This window comes from Aotus nancymaae, unplaced genomic scaffold, assembly GCF_030222135.1.
Source record: "Aotus nancymaae isolate 86718 unplaced genomic scaffold, 86718_ANA_hifiasm-v0.15.2.pri h1tg000089l, whole genome shotgun sequence".
In the NCBI taxonomy this organism is placed as follows: Eukaryota; Metazoa; Chordata; class Mammalia; order Primates; family Aotidae; genus Aotus; species Aotus nancymaae.
Window position 1 is genome coordinate 6,892,793 of NW_026988504.1, and position 27,238 is coordinate 6,920,030.

The window sequence follows — 27,238 nt, forward strand, 5'->3', positions numbered from 1 at the left end:
CTTTACAAAAAAAAAATTAGCTTGGGGTGGTGGTACACACCTGTATTTCTAGCTGCTTTGGTGGCTGAGGCTAGAGGACTGCTTGCGCCCGAGAGGTCAAAGCTGCAGTAAGAGCCATGATTGTGCCACTGCACTCTAGCCTATGTGACAGAGCAAGACCCTGTCTCAAAAAAAAAGAAAAAAAAGAAAGAGGCCAGGCGTGGTGGCTCACGCCTATAATCTCAGCACTTTGGGAGGCTGAGGCCGGCGTATTACTTGAGGTCAGGAGTTCAAGACCAGCCTGGCCAACATAATGAAACCCCTTCTCTACTGAAAATATAAAAATTAGTCGATTACATGGTGACAGGCACCTGTAATCCCAGCTACTCAGGAGGCTGAGGCAGGAAAATTGCTTGAACCCAGGATGTGGAGGTTGCAGTGAGCCAAGATCACACCACTGTACTCCAGCCTGGGTGACAGAGTGAGACTCAGTCTCCAAAAAAAAAAAAAAAAGGAAAAAGAAAAGAATGAAAAGAAATAAGATGCATACAGAGTGTACTTTTCGTCTTTTTTCTAGTACAGATATACCAAAAGTTGTACTCAAATTTAGTTTCTGTAGATTGAACCCTTTTATTACATGTGTCAGGAAGAACAAGTTATTCAAAGGAACTTGACAGTATATCCATTTGTGACATAGAGTTTTGCACATATAGAGCTTTGTGGCGAAAAAGAGATCATTATTCTGTTAGTCCTAGTGCCATCCATTCATTCAACAAATATTTATGAGTCAGAAACTGTGCTGAGAACTAGGAATGCAGATATGAAAAGACATGACCTCTTACCTGAAGAGGCTTGCTGCAGAGTGGGACAGCTGATGTGCCCACCCTGCGAGGGACTATGATAGGTTCTACGAGAGAGGACCAGAGTGCTCTGGAGCACAGAGCAGTGGGGATGCCCTCTAACCAGGGCAGGGGCTTCTTGGAGGTGACTCCTTTAGCCTGGAGGGATAAGCAGGATTTCATAGGTAGGAGAGAAGAGGAGAGGTGTCTGAGGCAGGATTAATTAATAAGCAACACAAGGAAGCATGGAGATACTAAAGTGTGCTTTGGGTGCTCAGAGTGGTAAGTAGTCGATAAGGATTGGACTGTGAGGGATGCCGGTTGCAGTTGAGACTGGAAAGGCAAATTGGGTTCATATCTGAAGAGCCATGGATATTAAGAAGTTTTTATAGGCTGGGCGTGGTGGCTTACACCTGTAATCCTAGCACTTTTGGGAGGCCAAGGCAGGCAGGTCACCTGAGGTCAGGAGTTCAAGACCAGGCTGGCAACATGGTAAAACCCCATCTCTACAAAAACTAGCCTGGGGTGATGGTGGGTGCCTGTAATCCCAACTACTTGGGAGGCTGAGGCAGGAGAATTGCTTGAACCCAGTAGGTAGAGGTTGCAGTGAGCTGAGATCACACTATTGCACTCCAGCCTGAGTGACAGAGCGAGACTCCATCTCAAAAAAAGAAAAATAATAAGTTTTAACTCTTCTTTCTATGCAGTAGAGAAGGTCATAGTCATGAATGACTTTGCCACTGACTAACTTTGTCGTGTTGGTTAAGGTACTAGCCAATCAATGAGCCTGAGTTTCCCCATCTATAAAAATATCTACCTTTCAGGAATATTTTAAGGACTCAAAAAATGATGGTGGCTCATGCTTGTAGTCCCAGCACTTTGAGAGGCTGAGGCAGGTAGATTGCTTGAGGCCAGGAGTTTGAGACCAGCCTGGCCAACATGGTGAAACCCTGTCTTTGCTACAAATACAAAAATTAGCCGGGCATGGTGGTGCATGCCTGTAATCCCAGCTACTTGGGAGGCTGAGGCACGAGAATTGTTTGAACCCAGGAAGTGGAGTTTGCAGCAAGCCGAGGTCATGCCACTGCACTCCAGCCTGGGGAACAGGATGAGACCTTCTCTCTCTCAAAAAAAAGATACTATTACAATCTAATTTTCATTTTAGAAAGTTAATTCTATAAATTAATTCACAGTGTAGGTAATGAATCCGAAAACTGAGAAACAAGAAGACCAGTTAGGAAGTAATTTATTTTAAGAAAAAAGATATGAAATACCTGAACAGGATTAACAGCATTGCAAATAAACATGGTGCAGACTTTCTACCCTAGAACCATGGACCAATTTGTAACTTTGTGGAGAATGCCCCAGGGCTGATGAGAATTGCTGTGACTTATTTGAAGCTTCAATTGACCACATTTTGGTACTATGCCAAGGCTGAGCCACTTCCTCCAACCCCTGCTGAGATCCCTAGAACTATTCAGAGCCTGAAACAAATAGTAATTCTCTTAACAGCTCACAGTTATGGAAGCTTTGCTGAATGGTGTGGTGGCCACTGAGGTGTGGATGTGATTTTATGACAGAGAGCTCATAGGCAAGTGTGACATCATTGCTGTAATCTTTGAAGACCAATCCTTAACATCTGATTACATTTGATTTATGACTTGTATGTTCTTGGACCATGTGTGATCAGCCTAAAATAAGATATGTCTAAAAAACAATAAAATAAAATAAATACAGTGCAGATTAGAGAACTGCAGGCAGTGTGAGTTGAGGCAAAGGACACTCTAAAGGGCAGCCTCTGTGAGGGGCCACCATTTACCCCAGATGCTGTGCACATGTTATGTTTGGAGATTTGTTTGTGCCCTGGACTTGGAGTAACTAGTAGGTCACAGAACAAGAACCCTGGCACTTACTGTCCCACAGGATGGGAACGGGCGTCTTTCTCCTGCACGTGTGTGTGTGTGAGAGAGAGAGAGAGAGAGAGAAAGAAAGAGAGAGAGAGATTGAGAGAGAAACTGAGATTGGGTTATTTGCCTTTTTCATGCTATCTTCTTTCTATCTTCCTTTATGATTGTACTACAATTGTTTTTGGCCTTTAGCTTGGCAATATTGATTAATTTTTTAGCTGTGCATATCCTTTGGCCCACCTGTTTCACTTCTCTAAATCTCTCCTACAGAAATATTTTGAAGCATATGAAATAATTCTTATTTACAGTGTATATTGTAGCATTACTTGCAGTAATACAAAATTGGAAAATACCTAATGTCCATTATAGTGGAATGGTTAAATAAATTATAGTGTGCCTATGCCATGAACTGTTATTCAGCCAAAAATGAGGTGGATCTGTGTCCACTGAGATGACTGACAGTACGTCCACAAGCACATCACTTACGGAATAAAGCAAGTTGCAGTATATAACGTAGAGTCTGATTTCATTTCGGGTAAAAATAACCATGTATGTACATGTGTGCATTTATGTACATATATTTATAGCTACATAAAAATATACAATTACAATGCATTTTGAACTCTTGGGATATATCAAGAAGGGCAGGTGTTTACTTCTTCATATTCTTTTTTAAAATTTTCTTTTTTTTTTTGAGAAAGAGGCTTGTTCTGTCACTCAGGCTGGAGTGCAGTGGTGCAATCATAGCTCACTGTAAACTGAAACTTCTGGGCTGAAGCAGTCCTCCCGCCTCTGCCTTCCTAGTAGCTGGGCCTACAGATATATGACAACACGCACAGCTAATTTAAAAATTTTTCTTTCTTTCTTTCTTTTCTTTGTTTGTAGAGACCAGCATCTCACTGTGTTTCTAGGGCTGGTCTTGAATTCCTGGGCTCAAACAGTCCTCCTGCCTCAGCCTCCCAAAGTGCTGGGATTACAGGTGTGAACCACTGTGCCCAACTCTTCATATTCTTCTATATTGTTTGAATTTTCTCCAATGAACATGTTTTCATTTTTAAATTAAAAGTATTTTAATTTTCTTTAAAAGTAGAGAAGTAAATACTTCTGAGTGGAGGAAGGAAATAGGTTTAGAAGAATATATAGAAGTAGGAAAATTAAGGAAGTTTAGAAAATAAGGGTTTTAATTTTTTAGTGAACTACAGGAAAGGTAGAGTCTGCTCGGTGGGGTTGGGATGTGTGCCAGAAAGTGTCTGGGGACTTGTGGAGAAAGACAGAAAACCAGGGTAAGCATGGGGAAGAGCGGAACCAGGGAGCTCGGTCCTCTTGGTGCCAACATGCAGTGATTTGCCTTTAGAAACATTTGATTCAAAATGGTATGAGATTCAGTATGAATGTGGCCTGCTTTTCGGCAACCTGACAATAAACGAACTAGGGGATGAATATTCATACTTTTAAAATGGTTGAGGGCTTTAAAGAGTTTCACTTAAGGCATTCTTATGCTCTCCCAACTTCCAGGCTCTTCCCAGGGGTGAGCACTCTGCTCATCACACATTGTTGTACAGTCTCCAGAATGCCTTTCATCTCTTAAAACTGAAACTCTGTCCCCACTGGGCATTGCTTCCCCATTTCCCTCTCCCACCAGCCCCTGGTGGCCACCATTCTGTTTCCTGTCTCTATGAGTTTGTCTACTCTAGGTACCTCATATGGGTTGAATCATAGAATCTTTGTTCTTTTTTGACTGGCTTACTTGACTTAGCATGTCCTTGATTCATCTATGTGTAACATGTGTCAGAATTTCCTTTTTAAGGCTGAATAATATTTCATTATATAGATACACTATGTATCCATTCATCCACCAGTAGACAGGCACTTGGGTTGCTCCTGCCTTTTGGCTATTGCGAATAAAGCTGCTGTGAACAGGGGTGTTATGTGCAGTTTTTAAGGCATACATGCATACCAGTATTGGGCTAGGGAACAAATGCCTAGTTTTAGGAAATTATGTAGGCTTGTTGTCGGTTCAGTTTTGAAATTTGACTTGTTTTTATGTTCTTACAAAAAAAAACCACTTTATTCCATTTGTATTACTTTTTATCCTTAATAAAGATGAGGAAATTATTTCAAATGCCTCCTTCTAGGGAAAGTAGCATCCGGTCACTTAATGAATGGATACTGAATACACAAAGACTATTTTGCTGTGTGTATGTAACATCATAGTCATATTTCCAAATGCCAAAAAAGTATAACCAGATTGTAGATTTTATTCAAGAGTTAGTTTAAACTCTCTCATTATTCCAGAGACAGCATGAAAAAAACTGGTTACTTTTACAGAGAATAGTATAGGGTTGGGTTTTTTTTAGGTATATTAGAGCATAAAATTTGAGGCCTACCAGTATGTATAAAGTTAACTATACCTTAAAATAAGTAGCATAAGAAAGAGAACTTTGGAAAGCTATTAATAGGTCCAAGCATTTGCTCCATGGCCCTATAAAGGGGATTTTTTGAATACAAAAACAGCTGCTTTTGGCTGGGTACAGTAGCTCACATCTGTAATCCCAGCACTTTGTGAGGCCAAGTTAGGAGGATCACTTGAACCCAGGAGTTCAAGACCAGCCTAGGCAACATAGTGAGACCCTCTCTACAAAATATACAGGAAATTATCTGGGTATGTTGGAACATGCTACAGTCCCAGCTACTCAGGAGGTTGAGGTGGAAGGATCACTTGAGTCTGGGAGATTGAGGCCACAGTGAGCTGTGATCAAGCCACTGCACTCTAGCCTGGGCAACAGAGTGAGACCCTGTCTCAGTATAAAAATATATATATGAATATAAATAAATATATGTATATACATATAAATATATATATGTGTGTGTATATATTTATTTATTTATTTTTGAGATGAAATCTCACTCTGTCGCCCAGACTATAGTGCAATGGTGCAGTTGTGGCCCACTGCAACCTCTGCCTTCCAGGTTCAAGTGATTCTCCTGCCTCAGCCTCCTGAGTAGCTGGAACTACAGGCATATGCCATCACACCTGGCTAATATTTTGTATTTTTAGTAGAGACAGGGTTTCACCATGTTGGCCAGGCTGGTCTTGAACTATTGATGTCAAGGGATCCTCCCGCCTCTGCCTCCCAAAGTGCTGGGATTACCGGAGTGAGCCACCATGCCTGGCCTATATATATATATATATTTTAAAAAACAGCTGCTTTTAATTTACTTTCCAGTGTTATTTTTCTTTTTGCTTTTTTATTGTTAACATAAGTGTATAGACCATACATCTATAGTTTAAAGAATTATGAAGCAAACGCCCTCATAACTACCACCCAGATGAAGAAATGGAACATGGCCAGCACCTTCCCTTAGCTGTCCTCTGTGCATCTGACCCTAATCTCTTCTGTATTGCTTTTTTAAAAAATGTCTTCCTTGAGATGTAATTCTCCATGTAGGTTTGATCCTTTCTTTAGCTGAAGATGCTGCCTTGGCTGAGGTTAGTGAAGTAGGGCATTACATGTTATATCTACTGCAATACTTTGAGATGTAAGTTGGTGATCATGGTTTTGTCTGTCTGGCATGTAGATTTCAGGGTAAAGTTCTGTGGATTAAAGCTATAGAAAGGGGTTACAGCCAGGCCTGGTGATGTTGACCTTTAGTCCCAGCTACTCAAGTTGCTGAGCCAAGAGGACCACTTGAGCCTGGGAAGCTGCAGTGAGCTATGATTGCATCTGTGAATGAGCCATTGCATTCCATTCTGGGCAACATAGCAAGATCCTGTCTCAAAAAAAAAAAAAAAAAAGACGGGATTGCAGTATAACCTGAACTTATGAGAGGAGGGGAAAAAAATTCTCTGGAGAAGAAACTTTGCTGAAGATAAATGAAGAACAGGATGTGAGTTTTTAGTAGGTGTAAACCTAGCAGATTACCTTTTCTAGATAAGAATTTCAAAACCAATTTAGAATATAAGTGCACTGGGAGAAGGAGGAAGAAGAAGTAGAGGAAGGAATGGTTTCTTCTTTGTTCATGTTTTAATCTGGTCTCTGTACTAGTTGAGAAGATAGTTTTCTTTAATAATCATTGCAGGTTGTCAGCTTTGATCTTCTTTCTCCTCTCTGTTACACAAATCATTGACTGACTGGCTCACTCCTTCATTTCCTCAATCATTTACATTCTATTGAATACCCATTGTCCTCTAGGCTGATGTTAGATACTAGAGGTACTGATAAAATGCAATTCCCGCCTGAAGGAGTTGTATAGCTAGGAAACAGGCCTATGTTGGAGGAGAGCCCAAGAGCAGAGGCCTCTAACCAACAAGCGGTCCGTGCACTGCAGATGATTCAGCAAAGCAGGCATAGCATCCAGAGGGTGGGAGGAAACTCCACATGAGATACAGCTGAGAAGCCAGCAGGCCTGGAAAGGGGTCTGGTATGCCTTCCTGTGAGCTTCGGACTTTTGTCCTGTTAGTGTGGGGAACAACTAATGGGCTTTAAACTGAGGCTCACAGAAGATACATTTTGAAAGATCGCTCAGATGAAGTGTAGAAGGTAGATTAGAGTCCTGTAGTTGTCCAAATGAAATTTGATGGAGGTCTGACCTCAGGCTGCAGTAAGAATGAAGAGGACACTGATGCATATGGCAGAACCTATACCAGTAACCAATGTGGGGAAGAATCTAGGGTGTGGTAATTAGAGTATGTTCAGGCCCCTCCCGAAGGACACAGCCAGCTAGTGCATTTTCCCACTTTATGTGGCAGACCCATCCTCGTGGAGTAGGCACTAAGCCTTTTGAACTTTTCCTCTAAAGACTTCTGTGGCAGTTCTGGAATCATTTAGTGTGGTCCATCACTTTTCCAAGCTCCCAACAACTCCTCTACCCCAGCACACATTGATCCAGGGCTCTTGCCAAGGTGTTTATTCTGTGTCATAAGAGAATGTCCCCATATCAACAGGCTCTCCCTCATCCAACTTTCTATTCCAACACCCTCAGGAACCCCTCCCATGCATCCTTCAGGTCCTGCTGGTGCCTTTGTGGTCAGGTCTCAAGCACCTCTATCATGATAAGCCTCCTCCTCTCTTTGCAGGTCCAACAGTCCCCAGTTGAGTGATACTCAGATAATGGCCCTAATTATGGTTGGGTGGCCAGGAGGGAAGGTGGGGGCAGGTTCTCTGTAGGGCAAGCATTGTCTTGTAAGGTACTCGCTTCATTTGAGACCTCTGTGTAATCTAGCGAGGTGGAGGAGCAGGTTCCTCCCATCTTGCAGGGAGAGGGAGTAGGCTATTTGCAAGCCTAGGGAATCTGAGGTTCATGTTCCTCAAGTAAATATATACAGACTCAAGTCTTAGAGTTGAGTAATATACCCATCTCAAGTCTTAGAGTTCACTCCTTCCCTGCCAAGACCTGAATCTGGCACAGTAGACTAGTATAGGCTGAGAGTTCATCCTTCTTTTTGGTTCTGCCGCTCTTAAAATTAGGTATTGTGCCTGCAGGAGATGGTTGTCTTTAAACGCTGCCAAAGTAGCCTGGCATGGTGGCACATCTGTAATCCCAGCACTCGGGAGGCTGAGGTGGGAGGATGGCTTCAGACAGGAGTTTGAGGCTGCAGTGAACTGTGTTCACACCACTGCACTCCAAGCCTGGGTGCCCTATCGAGACCCTGTTTCAAATAAATTAATAAATAAAAATTGCCAAAGGAAGCTTACTGTTATAGCTGGCTTTATTTATTTATTTTTAGTTTTTCTTATAAAGATGAGATCTCGCTGTGTTGCCCAGAGTGGTCTTGAACTCCTGGCCTCAAGTGGTCTTCCCTCCTTGGCCTTCCAAATTTCTGGGATTACAGACATGAGCCACCACATCCAGCCTCATAGTTGGCTTTACATTTTTGATTGCTACACTTGAAACTCATTTTCCCTTTTCAATGAACGAATCCTCTTAATAACACTCACCCAATTTCGCAGTCCTTACTGCACCTGTTTCTCCCATACCTCCTGTACCAAAGACATCAAACCAGCCTGGATGTTATACAGCCCGTGTCTCCTATTCCCCTTCACTGCAGGGGAATGTCGACAGCATGCTGGGGACCATCCATATCCACCCACCTCAGTGATGGGTCCTCATTGCCATCTGGCTGGTGGATGATCCACCCCCAAAATTCCATCCATAGACAACTTCTGATAACAACCAGTTTAGGTTGGGTTCTCTGGGAACAAAGCCTGAGATGGAGATCTTTGTGAAAGCTATTTATTGAGGGAATGCTCTCTAGAGACGAGGAAGACAGATGGGGCAGTAGAGCAAAGCCAAACATGAGTGCAGTCTTGTCTGAGACCCAGTTTGGCCTTGTCCCACAGGAAGGCTTTGGAGTACAGCTTGTACCACAGAGTTGCCTCATCTCAAGGTAAAGAGGCCGGCTTTTTGTACAGCCTTGTCAATCAGTCACTGGCTGTTAGTGGCTGCCCTGGAGTGAGATAGGGATTCAGAAAGACTCTCTTGGATCAGGTGGCTCTGGTTCCCAGTTCTTGGAGACGGAGTAGCTATGGCTATTTGTAGCCAACAGTCTCCACAGCAGGGGTACAGAGACCTGAGGAGGGAGTTGCGGGAGGTTGGGACGCCAGCACGTGACTACACTCCTGTACATACTTTGGCCCTTGCTTTTTAATTTAATGGTGTATCATATTGGAGATCATTCTAGATCCATTTACCTAGGGGTGACTTGTCCTCTTTAAAAATACTTATTGACAGACTGGGCATGGTGGCTCACACCTGTAATCCCAGCACTTTGGCAGTCTGGGGCGGGCAGATCATGAAGTCAGGAGTTTGAGACCAGCCTGACCAACATGATGAAACCCCATTTCTACTACAGATACAAAAATTAGCTGGGTGTGGTGGTGCTTGCTTGCAATCCCAGCTACTCAGGAGGCTGAGGCAGGAGAATCACTTGAACCTGGGAGGCGGAGGTTGCAGTGAGCCAAGACTGTGCCACTGCACTCCAGCCTGGGTGACAGAGCGAGATTCCATCTCAAAAAAAAAAAACAAAAAAAAACTTATTGACATACGTTATACACATAGAAAGATGACAAGTCATCCATGCACAGCTGATTTTCACAAAGTTAGCCCTCCACTGTGACCAGCATTCAGATCGAGAAATAGCACAGAAGCTCCCCTCTGCCTCTTTCCCATCATTACCTCTAGCCTAAGGTAACCGTAATCCTGACTTCTATCCTGGTTTGAACTTTATGTAAGTAGAACTGTGTACAATGTGCTTTTTCATGTCTGGCTCCTTTCACTCAGCATCTTTGTGACATTTATTTATCTCATGGTAGCTTAGTCCAGGAGGGTCCTTGGCTTTGCTCAGGAAAGAATTTAAGAGCCAGTGGTGGAAGAAAACAGCTTTATTGAGGTGGCCGTGTTACAGCTCCTTTACTGCTCCTGCAGAGCAGGGCTACCCAAAGGCAGTGTGATGTGAGTAGCAGCTCAGAGCAAGTTTGCAATCATATTTATACTCACTTTTAATTATATGCAAATTAAGGGGCAAATCATGTAGAAATTTCTAGAAGGATGGTACCCTCCAGGTCATTGGGTCGTTGCCATGGAAAGGGGTGGTAACTTCCAGGTGTTGCCATGGCAATAGTAAATTGACATGGCACACTGGTGGGCTATCTTACGGAAAGCTACTTCTGCCCAGTCCCTGTTTTAGCTTGTCCTCAGTTTAGTCGGATGTCTGAGCTCCACACCTCCAGAGTTGAATCTCACTTCCTGAGTCAAGTCCTGCATCCTACCTCAATGGTGAACAGCAATGAGAAGGAACAAACTACTCCTGTATATGGCTCATTTCCATTGCTGTATGGTGTTTCATTGTGTGAATACACCACAATTTATCCACTCTATTGTTTGCAAGCATTGAGCTTTTTGGGCATTTTGGGTATTACACATAGTGCTGCTATGAATGTTCTATTATTACATGCATTTTGTTGAGTATGTATGTGCATACCTGTTACGGCTATAGCTAGGAGGATTGCTGAGTCACAGAATATGCTGTAGTAGATACTGCTAACCACTTCTTCAAAGTGATTGTATCCATTTTTTCCCCATAGCAGTGTTTAGAATTCCCAGCACCTAGTATTTTCCATCTTTTTAATCTTGGCCAGTGTGGTAGGTTTGTAGAATTAATTTTCATTTTCCTGAGAACTGATGCGGTTGGAGAGGCAGGTGTTCTTCTGGTTATGTAGCATCTGGAAAAAGAGCTAGGAGTCTAAATGCTTTTCATGCCAACTTTTCCAGTCTCCTTTTTCCAGGGTTACTATACCCCACTTTTAGGAGGACCCACACCTCCATTTCCTAAGCCTTTCTGGAGTTCTGTGGCATCAATATGTTTCTGCCATTTGGGATTTCGGCCTTTTCTGTTATCCTAAATCAGTTTCCACTTGTCAGTGTGTGTTTCAGCTTCCAAGTTTTTATTATAATATCCTCTCCCATTCCCTCTGCTCTTGTGGTTTTATACTTTTTTATCTTTCTTTTTAAATCTCTTTACTATCATTTTAGTAACAATTCAGAAGAAAGCAGAGGTATCTAAACTGGTAGGAAACCTAATCGTGTCTAGTACTGTATTATACAATCATGGAAGAGGACATAGGCCATTTCTATAGGGATAATTTTAAATGAGTTATTTGTCTTTGGATTTAAACTGTCCACTTCACAGCCCACTAAGAAGTGTCCTGCTTTTGGGAATCTTTCAATAGAGCCTGCAGAGTCATCTCAGGCTGTAGGGAATTTGCCACCCCTCCCACTATCAGACCCTGGCTTCACCATTTCTAACGTACTTGAAAGTCTCCCATGGTGGCTGAGTGCATGGTGTTCTATACTAAACAAATGAGGCCTTTGGCTATTTTACTTAAGCATTGTAAAGAGTATTGTGTCATTCTGGAAAGACCAAATCGATAGAGATGGAAACAGATCTATGGTTGCCAGGGACTGGGGTGCATGGAGGAGTTGACTAGAAAGGGGCACAAGGGGATATGGAAGTAATGGAAATGTTCTTTATTTTGTTTGTGATGGTGGTTACACAGTTGTGTGCATTTGTCAAATTCACAGAACCATACACTAAAAGGCTGAATTTTACTGTATATAAATTATACCTTGATAAACTCAAAAAAAAGAGAATGTGCCTTGGAAAGAAGTGATTAATAGAAATCCAATTGCCTTCTCTGTGACCTGGTTCCCATGTAGTCCAGGGAGTCCCTGTTTTGTGGACGTGCACCATGGAGAGGTGGTCGCTGTATTTCCTGAGGCTGTCTGTGGATGTGGCAGTGGGAGGGGTGGCAGGGCAGCATTGCTCGTGCATCAGCAGCCCTCAGCCAGTCCCTAATCTCACATCTGAAATGTGGGTGCGGCAACCTCATTGCAGGATGCGGGACAGCTTGCCCAGGAGCTGTGGCTCAGACCCCGCTTTGTTTTCTCTCTCAGCTCCTGATTGTTTCAGATCATGCTTCAGAAGTCATGTTTGTTAGTTAGACAACCAGGGTCACAACAGACAAAAAGGACTTGCTTAACTCTCACATTACCTTAAACTGTCTTCCGTTTCCCTTGTGATCATAAACCGAGAATCTTAGAGAGCCTTTCAGTCACTGTGGTAGAAACTAGTATGTGTCCATGGGTGGGAGGTGGCGGGGGTAGCTGTTTCCAAGAGGTTAAATTCCTATAGAATATGGGACAGATCTACAATAATTATTCTGGGTCACAACAAAGTGAGATATATCCTAATTGTATTTACTTCAAGTGCTTTGGGATTTATAGATAAGAGATACTTATCTAATTGCTTATATTTCATTTGTGCATTATTTTTTCCAAGCATTCAAAATAGCATTACAAGTCCTTTAAAGAAGATGCTATGTAGCATCCTACTTGGGAAGGATTAAAAAAAAGAAGAAGAAGAAGATGCTATCACTAATGCTAGTCACCAAGGATCACTAACCAGAATGTATATTTTCATAGCATTGTATTGTTTTCAAAACATTTTTATTTGATCTTAATGACCCTATGAGATAGAGGCTGTAAATCTCATTTTACAGATAAGGACATTGATGCTCAGAGATGTTAAGTTATTCGCCCAAAGTCTTGTGTATCAAGTGAGAGAAGGCTGAGCGCTGTGGCTCATGCCTGTCATCCCATCATGTTGGGAAGCCAAGGCGGGAGGATCAATTGAGCTCTGGAGTTTGAGACCAGCCTGAGAAACAGAGCAAGGTCCTGTCTCTACAAAAAGTCAAACATTTGCCAGGTGTGGTGACGCATGCCTGCTACTCATGTGGATGAAAAAGAGGGAGAATCACTCGAGCCTGAGAGGTTGAGACTGCAGCCTGAGAGGTTGAGACTGCAGTGATGGCCATTGCAGTCACCCTGGGTAACAGAGCAGACCCTGTCTCAAAAAAAAAAAAAAAAAAAAAGTGGGAGAGCTGAAGCATGAGCCTGTGTCTTCTAACTCTTGATGTCATACTTGTTTTATTAAATCATTTCATCTTCATTTTCCAGTCTTTCATACAACTCACTGGCAGAACCAGAGGCTTTCAGCTTCTAGTCAAGCTTGCTAGATATTACTCCACAAACCCTTAATTTAAAAATACATGTAGTCTGTATTTTCAGTTATTTTGTGAGCACTAATTGTACCAGTCTACCATTTAGTCTGAGGGGCAAATATTCAGAATCTGAAGAGTCACCATGGGTACATCTGTACTCTTCTGAAGAGCTTGTTGTTCGTGTATTAATTCTACAGACATCTGTTTCTGCCTTCTGCGTGTGCTGCTCTAATCACTAGGGGTAACACAAAGATGATTCCTACATGGATTTTGCCCTCAAGTTTATAATTTCATGGAGAAGACCAGACACAATACACATAGCTATAATACAGGGCAGGGAGTGAAAAATGAAGTATAGAAATAGTCATGTATAGGACCACAGATCCCTAAAAAAAAAGAGAGGGAGAGAGAGATAGTCATATAAAAGCTTGGAGAAAGGAACTTTATAATGTAAATTTTGCTGACTTGAAAAGTGCCACTAAACGCTTGAACTCTTGGTTCGTTGTTTGATGCCATGTTTCTTAGCAAACCAGAGTACAAAGAACTGCTGTGGTATTCAGTAGTGGAACTAAAGCATCTGTGTTGTAGGAATTTCCTCGAAATTTCTTTGAAACATATTGAAACCAAGTGTGCACACTCTCACCTCTGTTTCCTGTTGTCATTGTGCACCCCATCTGACGGGAAACTATACTTACTGGTTTTGCATTTCAAAGAAAAATCTGGTTAACTTTTTCAGCTCTTAAAGAGATGCATAGTGGCCTTAACTGTTAATGAACTGTTATAGAAAAGTCTGTATTGTATTGTCAAAGACTTATGAGTCAAATAGCGTAATAGTTGATTACACGTAAATTGTGTCCCTAAGCAGCACACTTCATTCCTAAAATGGTCTTTCCAGGCCAATCAAATAAAACAGTAGCCCTGATTATTACAGAAATTAATCAGACATACACTTTATCTTTAAATTGTAATTTTTTTTGAGACAGGGTCTCTGTCTGTCACCCAGGCTGGAGTGCAGTGGTGCAATTATAGCTTACTGTAGCTTCAACCTCCTATGCTCAAGCAATCCTCCCACCTCAGCCTTCCTAGTAGCTGGGACCACAGGCACATGCCACCACACCTGGCTAATTTTTTATTTTTTTGTAGAGACAGGGTCTCACTATGTTGCCCAAACTGATCTCATCCTCCTGAGCTCCAGCGATCCCGATCCTCCTGCTTCAGCTTCCCGAAGTGCTACGATTATAGGCATGAGCCACCCCACCCAGCCTACTTTATCTATAGAAAGCAGCACTGAACTTTAGGGTAAAGGTTGTTATAATTATAGAATAGAATATAGTCCTTAGCCATATTTTCTACTTGTTAAAATCTTAAATGCTGATAACACTGGAGGTTTATGTCCTCTGCTAATCCATATTCTAACATTTTTTTCTTTTTGTAGAAACAGTTGCACTATGTTGGCCAGGCTGGTCTTGAACTCCTGTCTTCCCAAAGCGCCGGGATTACAGGTGTGAGCCACTGCATTTAGCCATTTAAAATTTAAACTACTTTTTTAATTCTTTTTTTTTTTTTTTTTTGAGATGGGGTCTCACTGTGTCACCCAGGCTGGAGTGCAGTGGCGCGATCATGGTTCACTGCAGCTTTGAATTCCCTGGATTCAAGAGACTTCCCTGGACACTGCGCCTGGTGTAACCTATTTTTAAAAGAGAAAGTGGCGGGGCACGGTGGCTCATGTCTGTAATCCTAGCACTTTGGGAGACTGAGGCAGGTGGATTACTCGGGGCCAGGAGTTCAAGACCAGCCTGGCCAACATGGTGAAACTCGATCTCTACTAAAAATACAAAAATTAGCTCAGCGTGGCGACACATGCCTATGGACCCAGCTATTCAAGAGGCTGAGGCAAGAGAATCACTTGAACCCAGGAAGTGGAAGTTGCAGTGAGCCGAGATGACACCACTGCACTCCAGCCTGGTTGACAATGAGAATCTGTTTAAGAGAAAAGAGAGAGAGAGAGAGCAAGCAGTTAGCCTGAGTACTTAACAGAAGTAATACTAATAAGTGTCGGTGGTACACATCTACCCTTTACAAAGTTATTTGTCTCCACAATTCCACTGTTGTCTCCCAGCCCCACACTGCCATGTGAACACTGGGGCTGGGACTCTGCAGCTCTCTCCATTGCTTGCTACACTCGGCCACGTGCTGCCAGTGGGAGGTGCTAGAGGGTCTACAGGACTGGAGGAGAAGGTACCACTGCTTCTTGCGCCTGGCTGTTCAATGACCACCATCCCAGCAATGCCTCTTCATCCCACCAGCTGCAGTTTGTTACAGCCTCCGGTTGTATCAATTTTTTGTGTTCCCCACCCCGACACCCCCACCCCTGCCCAACAAACCCAGAACCAGCTGGGCAGTACCCTCACCTCAGAAGTCTGAGTCCCAGCTTCTGAGGCCCCTCCTCCAGGCTTCCAGGATCTCAGAACCCAACCTCTCCCCTTTGTTCCCTCAGCCATGGGGATGGAAACTGCCTCCTGCTGTTCCTCTCTGTCAGCTCCATGCCTTCTTTTTGTGTTGTACTTCCCTGATATCCATTTAACCTGTTCCTTGTATTTAATTCTGCCTATTAAAATAGTTCATGTAGTACCTATTTTTCTTACTAAACCTCAATACAACCTTTACTCACAAATTTTGAGGTTGCTGTTATGGAGCTAATTTCACTGATAAGGAAATAGAGGCTTAGTAGGGCAAAGCAGCTTGTCTAAAGTCACTGTAACCAGCAGCACAGGAGCTGAGACCCACATCTTCTGCTCATAGATCCTGGGCTCTTTCCATTTCATCTCTGCATTTCTCTTGCTGAATTAATTTTTTAAATAATTTTATTCTTACAGAAGAATCAAAAAGATAGTAGAGTTGCCATATAGCCTTTACCCAGGTCCATTGAAGGTTAATATCTTACATAACTGTGACACATTTATCCAAACTCAAAATTAACACAGATACGTTACTATTTTTAAAACTAGACTTTATTAGGATTTTACCAGTTTTTCCACTATTGTCCTTTTTTAGTTCTAGGATCTAGTCCAGGATACTTTTTGTTCTCATGTTTCCTTCACCTCCTCCAATCTGTGACAGTTTCTCAATTTTTCCTTGTTCTTCATGACCTTGACAATTTTTAGATGTACTGGTTAGGTATTTTGTAGAACCTCCCTGGATTTGGGTTTTTCTAATGTTTTCTTCTGCAACATCAAAAGACCAGGGTTATAGACTTTGGGAAAGAAATCCACAAATGTGGTTGCATCATATCAGAGGTACATAACATCGTATGACTTATTACTGTTGATATCAGCCCTGTTTACTTGGTCCAGGTGGTACAGGTTTATCCACTATAAACCTTCCCCTTTCCATGGCTTATTTGTTAGAAGCCAGTCACTAAATCCTCTTGCTGAACTTGACTTCCCACTTAATTATGGAGTCATGCTTTCTTTATAGACTATTAACTAGCCTAAAAGAATCTTTGTATTAATGACCAGAATGAGAATTATAAACTTAGAAGCCAGATTAACACCCTTGGGAGATACTAGCATGCATTGCTTTGGGGGGAATTATCTGTTGCACCATCTTTGCTTGCACCTTGTTTAAACCTGGAATTTGGCTATTTTTAGTCTCAGAAAGCTTGTGGTTAATGCTAAGACACCTATTTATTCTTCAGGGGCTGTAATCACCTCTGACAAGCCCTGAAAGATGATCAGAAGCCCAGGGTCTTAATGCAGAAAATCAGTAAAAAGAGGAAGAACCACAGAGAAGAGGTTGCTGAGAACAAGGAAAATTGGAGGTGATAAAGGATGTGGCTCAAGGAGTAGAATTTACAAGCATGGACTGAAAAGTGATGGGTATCACATGCGGTGGTGGAGTGATCCCAGGTAGGAGGCTGTGGGATGCAGTACAAGAGAACATAAGTCACCCTTGGAGTTGAACTCGGAGCATGATGCAGTATCAGTGTTCATCATCTGAAACTTAAATTTCTAGCTACTACATCTTACGATATACGGTCTTTAAATGAGTTTAGACTTTCATAAAAGCCAAAGAAAGTAGTTCACTTGGTTTACAGAACCTTGACTGCCCACTGCTATTGAGGGGTGACTGAAGAATAATCAGAGCTCTCAAGACTTTTAGAAGCTTAGCAATGCAAAATGGAGCAACTGCCACCTTGTTAAACTAGCTGCAGAATAGGTTTTTCCATTAGGCTTTTCATACATCTTTATATTAATAACTTTGAAAATAAAACTATCAGGGCCCGGCATGGTGGCTCACGTCAGTAATCTCAGCATTTTGGGAGAACGAGGCAGGCAAATCATTTGAGGTCAGGAGTTCAAGACCAGCCTGACCAACATGGTGAAACCCCATCTCTACTAAAAATTACAAAAAAATTAGCTGGACATGGTGGTGCACACCTGTAATCCCAGCTACTTGGGAAGCTGAGGCAGGAGAATTGCTTGAACCCAGGATGTGGAGGTTGCAGTCAGCTGAGATCGCACCACTGCACTCCAGCATGGGTGACAGAGTGAGACTCTGTCTCAAAAAACATAAAAATAAAATAAAACTATCAGGTATATGCTGTGGATTTTTATTTTATGCTATTTTCTTCTAACTATCTAGGGCTTCTATATCACAGGATTAGCTAAAGAAAATAAAATCCTATTAGAGTTATTGATTGAGTAGTAGCTTTCTTCCCAGGGCTGTATCTACAAATACATAGCCTAGCCAAAGTAACCAGACCTCTCCAGGGCTTTGAATTCTATATTTGTTTGGCTTATAAACTTAACTATTTCTATTAATATATTTTATACTGTTACTCTTTTTCTCAAACCAGAGCTTTAAAAAATTTTTTTTATTTTTTATTTTTATTTTGAGTTGGAGTCTCATTCTCTTGCCCAGGCTGGAGTGCAGTGGCACAATCTTGGCTCACTGCAACCTCTGCCTCTTGGGTTCAAGTGATTCTTCTGCCTCAGCCTCCCGAGTCGCTGGGACTACAGGTGCACACCACCATGCCCGGCTAATTTTTGTATTTTCAGTAGAGACGGGATTTCACCATGTTGGCCAGGCCAATCTCGAATTCCTGACCTTATGATTCACCTGCCTCGGGCTCCCAAAGTGCTGGAATTACAGGTGTGAGCCACTGCATCCGGCCGTTTTTTGTTTTTGAAATGGAAAATTTTGATTCTTTTGCCCTTCTTAGTAATTGGCCTATGAAAAATGCCTCTGTTTTAAAATATCTGGAAAACTTAATACTTGGCATTAGAACAGTCAAATACTTGGTCGGGAAAAAAAAAAAAAATATATATATATATATATATATATATGTTCTATATTTTTAAATACCTATTTAAACTGATACTGGTGCTTGCTTCTCTAAGCATATTCTTCACATACATACAGTGTCAAAGCATCTCAAAACCTGCTGCTTAAAAATGTATTCTTATTTGCAAGCTGGGTTATGAGTCTCCTGACCAAATGAAGTCAGGAAGTGAGGCAGTGAGGATGGGTTGCTCATCTGAAAGGAGTAATCTCTAACCACTAGTCATTATTTACCAACTTGCTAGAGGGGAAGAGATGACTGTGTCTGCTTTATTAAAAGCACTCCTTTCTCCTTTTAACTCAACTTAAAATTAGTTGGCATTAGGCAAAATCATTTGCAACTAAAAACGTCTCATCTTCTGGAAGGTAGTTTTAGTTTAGAAGCACATGATTGGGTAGACGGTTCAGCCTGCTGGGAAGGGAGGCTTCTTATCTCTGGGGTCCTGCAAGTCAAGTAGGTTCATTTGTCATCTAAGCAGTTCACATAGCCATGTAGGTGTGTTTAATGACAGAGTAGTACTGAGCACATTGCCTAGTCTCTGTATCCTCAAACAGTAAACCATAAGGAGAAACACAGAATGGATCTGTGATGGTCATTACCAAGATCTAGAATGCCTGACCTCGTGATCCACCTGCCTCAGCCTCCCAAAATGCTGGGATTACAGGCATGAGCCACCGCTCCTGGCCGGTCATTACCAAGATCTACTCAATTTTTTTTTGAGACGGAGTCTCGCACTGTCGTCCAGGCTGTAGTGCAGTGGCACAATCTCCACTCACTGCAATCTCCACCTCCTAGGTTCAATCGATTCTCCTGCTTCAGCCTCCCGAGTAGCTGGGACTACAGGCGTGTGCCACCACGCCCAGCTAATTTTTTAGTATTTTTAATAGAGACAGGGTTTCACCATGTTGGCCAGGATGGTCTTGATCTCCTGACCTCATGATCCACCCACCTCAGCCTCCCAAAATGCTGGGATTACAGGTGTGAGCCACCATGCCTGGCCAGATCTATGCAATTTTGTATGTGTTCTTTACTCTGAGGTAGGTTTTCCATACTCTTCTTATCACCTGTTAGGGTGAACAGAGAGAATTGCTTAATGGGGCAATTGCTTAATTTAATTGCTTAATTAAATATTTTGAAAAAGGTCACCATCCCATTAGGTGGGATGTCGTATAGCCATGACATTGGTCTTGTGTACTTCCCACCAAGAGACCTAGCAGAGTTCACAGACTATAAATGGAGTGCTTTCTTAGATTGATTCCTTTGATAGCCAGATCGGAATACAAAGCGTTTTTGTGTTGAAGGTCATCTTGTGACACTCTCTTGCTGCCTCCCTCATATCTTTGATTTGAGTACAAAGAATGTCTTCTATCTTGTCAACTTTGTGATTACTATTCTTCCTAAGCTAATGATTGGCTCCCCATGAGGATTGGATGGAAAATTAGTGAAAAGGGGTTTGCCACAGTTAATATAGATCATTGTTGTTCTGGCCTACAGCAGGCACATCAGTCTGTCTCAGGGATACATCTGGCTAAATAGGCAAATTTGTAATTTGTATTCACTTCACAGCATTCAAGCAAATGCTAAGCTGTTCTCCCTAACACTGATCTAAGAAAATGTTCTAGAGCATCACCAATCTAAAAATAGCCACTGGTAAGCCTTGGACACATTATGTATCTCAGGAGAGGGGAAGCAGAGAAAGCTGGGAAAATAACCATGAAATAAAAATAAATTAGAATTTTAAACATAAAACCCTAAAAACTATGAAAGAAAGAGATTATATAGTACCATAAATGATTTTTGATTAGTTTCTATAGTAATTATTATTTGATTATTTGGCATAAATATTAAATGTCTGCCCAATATATAAAATGTGTACTTTGCTTTTTTTTTTTTTTTTGAGACAGAGTCTTGCTCTGTTGCCCAGGCTGGAATGCAGTGGTGCAATCTCGGCTCACTGCCACCTCTGCCTCCCAGGTTCAAGTGATTGTTCTGCCTCAGCCTCCTGAGTAGCTGGGACTATAGGCACACACCACCATGCCCAACTAATTTTTATATTTTTAGTAGAGACAGGGTTTTACTATGTTGGCCAGGCTGGTCTCGAACTCCTGGCCTAAAGCAATCCGCCTCTCTTGGCCTCCCAAAGTGCTGAGATTACAGGCATGAGCCACCTCGCCTTGCCTATTCTTTGCTGTCTTAAATATAAATTGTCTAAAATGATTTCCTCTCTTTGGAAGCGTATTTTTGGTGTTTGGGTTTTTTTTAACTTAAGTAAAAAATTAATATAATATAAATTGCATAAATAAATACATAATTTATAATTTTTTTTTTTTAAGATGGGGTTTCACCATGTTGGTCAGGCTGGTTTTGAACTCCTGACCTCAGGTGATCCGCCCGCCTTGGCCTCCAAAGTGCTTGGATTACAGGCGTGAGCCACCATGCCCGGCCATAATTTATAATTAAATAAATATTTAAATAAATGAATGATAAAGGACCACTCTTCCTTACAGTAGAATCCCAGTTAATAAATGTAGAAAGCTTTAATTATGCTATATCCATAAATTTTTTTAATGTAGAAGAAATAATGGAAATTAGCCAGGTGTGATGACTTGCACGTAGTCCTAGCGACTTGAGAAGCTGAGGCAGGAGGATCACTTGAGCCCAGTAGTTCAAGGCAGTAGTGCACTATGGTCATGCCTGTAAATAGCCACTGCACTCCAGCCTGGAAACATAGTAAGACCCTACCTCCAAAAAACAAAACAAAAAAGACCTTTATGTGAATTTATTTTGGTATCTAAATAAATATTAGCTGCAGAAGACCAGCATTTTTTCTTTCAGTGTAGTCTCTGACCTAACTGCATCAGAATTGGTGGGATGTTTATTAAAATACAGATTCCTAGTTCCCACCCCAAACTGAATCAGAATTCTAGTGACAGGGCCCTGGGATCTGCAGTTTTAAAAAATACTCCCATGTGATTCTCGGCCCCTCTCAAGTTTGAGAATCACTGAGTTAGACATTAACTAGCTAAGTAGTGGACAGAGAATCAGTTGTGAATGCTGTTGCTGCCTCCCTAAGTGATCATAAACTTTACCTACTTTCTAGTGCCTCATCTTGAAATCTTTCATTATTTCTAGAGTTGCCCAAACTGTTAATTATTTTAATAATGCTGACCTATTTCCCAAGGAAGTATTGGTTAAGTGGACTAAAAATTATTATTTGAATAATGTATGTTAATTGAAGAAAAGCCAGAACATTATGATTAATGTAAAGTAGTCAGACAAAGAAAATGCACACACACAGTAGCCAACAGGAGGGGGCCAGGTGCCGTGGCTTACGCCTGTAATCTCAGCACTTTGGGAGACTTGAGACCAGCCTAGGCAACATACTGAGAACTCGTCTCTACTAAAAATAAAAAAAAATTAGCCAGGCATGGTGGTACACACCTGTGACCCCAGCTACTCAGGAGGCTAACTTGGGAGGATTGCTTTAGTCCAGGAGGTCTACACGGCAGTGAGCCATGATCGGGCCACTCTACTCCAACCTGGGTGACAGAACAAGACCATGTCTCAAAAAATAAAAATAGGCTGGGTGTGGCAGCTCAGGCTTGTAATCCCAGCACTTTGGGAGGCCAAGGCAGTTGGCTCACCTGAGGTCTGTGGTTCAAGACCAGCCTGGCCTACATGATAAAAACCCATCTCTGCTAAAAATACAAAAATTAACTGGGTGTGGTGGCACGTGCCTGTAATCCCAGCTACTTGGGAGGCTGAGGCAGGAGAATTGCTGGGGGGCAGGGGACAGAGGTTGCAATGAGCCAGGGTCACACCACTGCATTCCAGCCTAGGCAACAAGAGCAAAACTCTGTCTCAAAAAATAAAAAATAAATAAAAATAAAAGTAACTAACTGAAGTATACAATATCAATACCTTCTTTACCTGAGAATTGATGGGAATAATATCATAATTTTCACTTACTTAGGCTATATACATATGATGAGGCCTGAATCTAATAGCAAATGAAAACAAAGTATATGCTTTAAAAAAAGATTTGTATTGAAGTTAACTATTTATTTTTATGGATGGGATGCATGGATTATTGTGTTTTTTGTAGACTACTCAGAATTGCCTAATAATTTACACATGGAGTAAGGTGTCCTTTCACCTGCGCTATGATCATATTTTTTACAACAAAAATATGAGTACCACCATGGGGGTAGTTTAATATTTGAAATCAGAATGGAAAAATAAATCTAGGACATGTGGTTGATACACACACTCAGACTAAATGTGTGTGTGCCCATGTGTATGTGAATGCTCATGCACCATTCTGCCTGCATCTGGGCCTGGTCTGGCAGTTTCATCTTTCGTCACCAGGTGGCACTTTGCCGATGTGAGGTGCACGTAAAAGGAAGCTGATGAGCACCAGGGTAAAAAGCCAAAAAGGAGCTTGCTGGCATACACACAGAGCTTTCATCAGCAAACCCCTGAGGTTCACCAAAAGAGATCTTCTGACTGAGCCAAACTCTACTTTCATTCTGGGCTTGAGATGTTTGGGATTTAAGTTGTTCTCAGATTTGGGCCTACTTCAGTACAGACACAAGCAGGCCAGTCCCAATGTTATATCCAAGCATGCAGGCCACCAGATGCAAGCTCTTAGTTCCCTTTACCAGTGGAACTAAGAGAGATTTGCTGGTTTCTTCACTGTGTCCCCCAGGCCTAGTTCAGTGCTCAGGACATAGTGAGAGTGCTGAATGAATGGGTAAATAAATGTCTTTGTTTTTTGAATTTTTTTTTTTTTTTTTTGAGATGGAGTCTCGCTCTGTAGCCCAGGCTAGAGTGCAGTGGTGCAATCTCGGCTCACTGCAACCTCCGCCTCCCGGGGTCCCTGTTCAAGCACTTCTCCTACCTCGGTCTGGGATTACAGGCAACGAGCCATCATGCCCAGCTAATTTTTGTATTTTTTAGTAGAGATGGAGTTTTGCCATGTTGGTCAGTCTGGTCTTTAACTCCTGACCCTGTGATCCACCCACCTTGGCCTCCCAAAGTGCTGGGATTACAGGCGTGAGCCACCGCACCTGGCTTTTTTTTTTTTTTTAAGACATCTCACATTATCGCCTGGGCTGGAGTGCAGTGGTGCAATCTTGGCTCACTGAAACCTCTGCCTCCCAGGTTCAAGCGATTCTCCTGCCTTAGCCTCCTGAGTAGCTGGGACTACAGGTGCCCGCCACCACACACCCAGCTAATTTTTTTTTTTTTTTCTGGTGCCGTGACTCAGATCCGAACCAGCTAATTTTTTGTATTTTCAGTAGAGACAGGGTTTCAGTATGTCGGCCAGGCTGGTCTCAAATGCCTGACCTTGTGATTCACCTGCCTCTGCCTCCCAAAGTGCTAGGATTACAGGCGTGAGCCACCGCGCCCGGCCAAATATTATTTATTTATTTATTTATTCTTTTTTTTTTTTTTTTGAGACAGAGTCTTACTCTGTTGCCCAGGCTGGAGTGCAGTGATGCAATTTCAGCTCACTGCAATCTCAGCTCACTGCAACCTCTGCCTCCTGGGTTCAAGCGATTCTCCTGCCTCAGCCTCTGGAGTAACTGGGATTATAGGCATGCACTACCACACCCAGCTAATTTTGTATTTTTAGTAGAGATGGGATTTTACCATGTTTGCCAGGTTGGTCTTGAACTTCTGACCTCAGGTGATCTGCCCGCCTCAGCCTCCCAAAGTGCTGGGATTACAGATGTGAGCCACCGTGCCTGGCCCTGTTTTTTGAAAATAATTTAGTGGAGAAGTTGCCATATTTTAGAAATATCTGGCAGTAACACATCTTTGAGTATCTTGGGTGGAAGGTGAACACTGACTGACATGTCCATTGTGGCTGTGGCTACCTACTGGCAGTGTTCTCTGACATCCCCCTGACATCCGTGTACATTTTTATCTTCTGCAGGTACTGTTGGATCTTACAGACAAAAAGATTTTGTCATACTATGCTCCAAAAAAGCTCTTCTCTAAGAAGACCTATTCCTGTTAAAGACAGAAAGGAGGGCGTGTGTTGCGCTTTTGTATGTACCGCCACTTAAGCATAGGGTGTCATCCGGAGATTTTTGGCTGGCTTCCAGAACCTTCACAGAATTCAGTACTGATTGCCATATAGTATAACTTTCAGACTCCCTGAACCCTGCTGAGGTCCCTAGAACACTCCTAGGCTTAGAAGAGCCTGTCAGCTTGCCCTGCAGTAGCTGAAGCAATGCAATAGAGAGAGTATGGCTTTCGGAGTCAGATGTACCTGGGTTCAAATTGTGGCTCTGCTACTCATTAGCCCTGAGACCCTGGATGATTATGTGAATCTTTTGAGTCTCATTTTCTTTAATTGACATTCTTTGTTAGTCAGCTGCCATATTTCTCCTGCATGTCAGACTGTCCTCCAGCATACACGCAGAACTTACAGGCTGGTGAGAGTGGCAGGCGTGTTGTTCATGCTGAGAATATGAAGTAAGAGCATACCTACACTGGAGCTGGATGGTGGGGATGCCCGCACGATAATATGAATGGGAACATTACTTAATGCCACTGAACTGTATACTTGATTATGGTTGAGATAGTCATTTCATGTTATGTGTATTTTATCAAAATAAAAAAAGACCAGGCATGGTGGCTTATACCTCTAATCCCCACACTCTGGGAAGCCGAGCCAGGAGATCAGTTGAACTCGAGAGTTTGAGACCAGCCTGGGCAACATAATAAAACCCCATCTCTACAAAAATTTAAAAATAAAAATAAAAAATATGTAAAATAAAATGGGAGACAAAAAGAATCAATCTAATATAAAGCCATACTCTCTCTATTGCATTGCTTCAGCTACTGCAGCGCACATAGCATCTATCCAGCATAATGCCTGGCACATAGTACATACTCAGTTAAATATTTCCTTACATTCTCTTTTTTCATGATTTGCCAGGCTATAATTTCAGGTTACCCAAATTTTATCCCATGAAAAGGGGCTTTCTTTTGGCAGTTTTCTGGTTAGATGAATAGATTAGGGGGACCTGTGCCTTGCTGTTCTGTCGTAAAGATACTCACACATAATATTTGGTCCACAAATCCCTGAGCAGACCATATTTCATTCTTTGTTCATGAGTCCTGATCTAAGGCTGTTTTCATTATAAAAAGTGAAAGAGGATTCTATTCTATATGTAAAAAGTGAAGTAAGTAAGAGGTCAGAATGCTTCTCAGTCTTCCTCTGTCTGTGGAGACACAACCTGGGACCTGTTGCTTGCAAGACAGAAAAGGAAGCATCTTCCTGTTTCCAGATATGCCAGGCTGCTTACATCAGAAAGACTATCTGGTCTTCCTTTTCACCATGTACTGCCTTACTCAGTAGACCTAGGGCTGAGAAAATTACACTTTGCAGACTCTAAAAAAGAAAACAGAAACTCTGTGGATATGAACTGAGAAAATGATTGCTAATGCTGAGTACGGTGGACTGGTGCAGTGAATACTTCAGAAAAATGCTTGGTCCTAAATCTGTTCTGAGCTTCATCTTTCTTGGTCCCAAGAAGACATTAGTTTGCTTTCCTTTCATACTAACCTGTTAGCACATGAGTGAGATCTCTGGTTTTAGGTTGAAATAAGATATTTTTTTTGTTTTTGTTTTTTGTTTTTTTGAGACAGAGTCTTGCTCTGTCACCCAGGCTGGAGTGCAGTGGCATGAGCTTGGCCCACTGCAACCTCTGCCTCCTGGGTTCGAGTGATCCTTCTGCCTCAGCCTCCTGAGTAGCTAGGATTACAGGTGTGTGCCACCATGCCCAGCTAATTTTTGTATCTTTAATAGAGACTAGGTTTCGCTGTGTTGGCCTGGCTGGTCTCAATACTCCTGACCTCAAGTGATTGGCCCACCTCGGCCTCTCAAAGTGCTGAGATTACAGGCATGCCTGGCCTCTTTTTTTTCTTTTTAAGTCAGGGTCTCACTCTGTCCCCCAAGCTGGAGTATAGTGGTGCTATCATAGCCCACTGTGGCCTCAATCTCCTGGGCTCAAGTGATCCTCTCGTGTCAGCCTCCTGAGTAGCTGGAACTACAGGTATGTGCCACCGTGCTAAGTTTTTAATTTTTTTGTAGAGACAGAGTTTCACCATGTTTCCCAGGCTGGTCTCAAACTCCTGAGCTCAAGCAATCCTTCTGCCTCAGGCTCCCAAAGTGCTGGGATTACAAGTGTGAGCCACTGGGCCCAGCCAGGATACATCTTTTGTCTTAACTATAACTTAGTAATGGTGCATGTATTGAGGAGATAGTGTGGACAAGCAAAAAAATTTATTTGGTGTCTTGACTTTAAAAAGAATTGAGAAAATAAATAAATTTGTGTTTTCAGATCTTTTAATAACCAGCACGTTAATCCTTGAAACCTCATCTCCAGATTAAGAAGCTGCATCCAGAGCATCTTGGGGAAAGATAAAGGTAGAACATGTTCAAACCTCAATTTTGCTCCCTTTAAGACATGTTAGTTACTGGGAAAAAAAAGACCTCTGTTCCCTAAAACTTGGGGAACTTTGGAGAAGTTATTCAACCTCTTTACAACTTCTATTTTTTTATCTGCAAAAAATGGGAACAACCATGCCTAT

The 27,238-nt window shown here is 42.1% G+C and overlaps 1 protein-coding gene across 8 annotated transcripts in view; it reads left to right on the plus strand.

Annotated features, from left to right (window-relative positions):
- The window catches only part of RNF157 (ring finger protein 157), an 89,228-nt gene that overhangs the window by 24,617 nt on the left and 37,373 nt on the right, over positions 1 to 27,238 (plus strand). Inside the window, exons 2-3 of one of the 8 annotated variants that reach the window (XM_064369539.1) lie at positions 16,982 to 17,192; positions 26,989 to 27,074. The exons of 5 other annotated variants lie outside the window; for them this stretch is intronic. The gene's annotated coding sequence lies outside the window, so the exon portion shown is untranslated. The remainder of the gene's footprint in view (positions 1 to 16,981; positions 17,193 to 26,988; positions 27,075 to 27,238) is intronic. 2 more of the 8 variants (XM_064369540.1, XM_064369541.1) reach the window with 2 other exon arrangements.